The sequence below is a fragment of the Triticum dicoccoides genome, chromosome 5A (genome assembly GCF_002162155.2).
Source record: "Triticum dicoccoides isolate Atlit2015 ecotype Zavitan chromosome 5A, WEW_v2.0, whole genome shotgun sequence".
Lineage (NCBI taxonomy): Eukaryota > Viridiplantae > Streptophyta > Magnoliopsida > Poales > Poaceae > Triticum > Triticum dicoccoides.
In genome coordinates, this window is record NC_041388.1 from 539800123 (window position 1) to 539801731 (window position 1609).

A 1609-nucleotide genomic window follows, 5' to 3' on the forward strand; every position below is an offset into this window, starting at 1 on the left:
TTTCAACTATGTTGTCAACTATTTATGCTCATTGCTAGAGTGAAATAAGTTTCTTCATGCGCTTACGAATAAGCAAAAAGAATAGATTCTTACTCAAGTAGTTTGGTTTGTAGTGTATTTTTTTTTATTGACTCTAGTAGTGTATTTAGCATGCCTTCCGTTCCTTGCTTGCTTATGCACTTTTAAATTAAAGACGACCTTTCAATTCATTATTGACTAGATAAAGTAGTATTAGTTAATATACGCTGATTCAGACAAGTCAAAAATAAGAGACAGTCTTTTTCGATACTGTATGCTGGGACAGACCTGTAGGTGAGCACAAGCACAGCCAGCCTTCCACCTCTTTATACTTATGTTTAGCAGTGTATCTGGTCTTACTTCTTTTTCAGTTTACGCTTGTGTCCCAAGCTTGCAAGTTCGAAGAAGAGTATTGTATTGACCTGAATCAAGTCTTGCCTATTATTGCTGGGCAAAAGCAGTTTGATAGGAAGAAGTCTGTATTTCTATCGAAAAGTAGTTACGAAAGGAGGAGTTTTCTTGCTGAGGGAGAAAACTTTTCACTTTAAAATTGAGAAGTGCAGTGTAGTAATTTATTATCAACTGGTAGTTATCGTTCAAACTAGATAAAGAAAAATGTAGTATTAAACCAACTCCAATCCTTTTTTGCTAAGACCCGCATAAAAATATGCCGCTGACGTGAGTAAAGCTAAAGCAACAGTAGTATTTATATCATTCGTGGGCACTGCTAATTCGCCATGGGGTAACTGTATAATTTTACCAGGTAAAAGAGCACCCGACCAATTCGAAACAAAAAGAAAAAGGAACATAGTTCCAATAAAGGGAACCCAGTGACCATATTCTTCTCCAATCTGAGTTTTGCTCAAGTCTCAAATAAACTCAAGGACATATTCTAAGAAATTCTGACCGTCGGTCGGGATGGTTTGTGGATTCTGAACAGCTATGATAACTGAACCTAGCAAGATAGTAATTACGACCCAAGAAGTGATGAGTACTTGGGCATGAATTTGGAAACCTCCTATTTGCCAATAGAAGTGTTGGCCTACTTCTACACCCGATATATCGTATCGTATAACCCCTTGAGTGTTTTAATGGAACATGGTATAATATTCATATTGTCCTCTGATAGAAATGGAACTTCAAAAAAGTTCTTCTTCTCTTAAGAAGCAAATAGCATTTCCTATTGATTTGTCCCCTGGACTAGACCTATGTAGATTCGGAATTATCCGTCGGTACGCTGTTCCCAAGGACTAGCAAAATCGAAATAGCGAAATTCTTGGGTCATCCCAATGGGTTTAGAAACCACACGTTTCTCTGGATCATCATAGCGTATGTATTGGTATGCCATTTTAGAAAGCACAACAATGGAAATGGGTAGTCAGTATTGGTATAAGATCTATTCCCATGTTTCGATCTTTTCATTTTATGTAGCCATTTCTTGGGTAAAATCTCCCAACACCCGCCCCTTCATACTTGGGGGGCGTAGTTGACTAAATCAATCCAGTTGCTAACATCAAGGAATAACCAACTATGAGGTGCACGTAACATGACATCATAATAAGTATCTCTTAGAAAGTATGGCATTACTATT

General features: G+C 37.4%; 1 pseudogene; it reads right to left on the bottom strand.

Annotated features, from left to right (window-relative positions):
- Positions 1–641: 641 nt before the first annotated feature.
- LOC119299916 lies at positions 642–1147 on the bottom strand (annotated as a pseudogene).
- Positions 1148–1609: the final 462 nt, after the last annotated feature.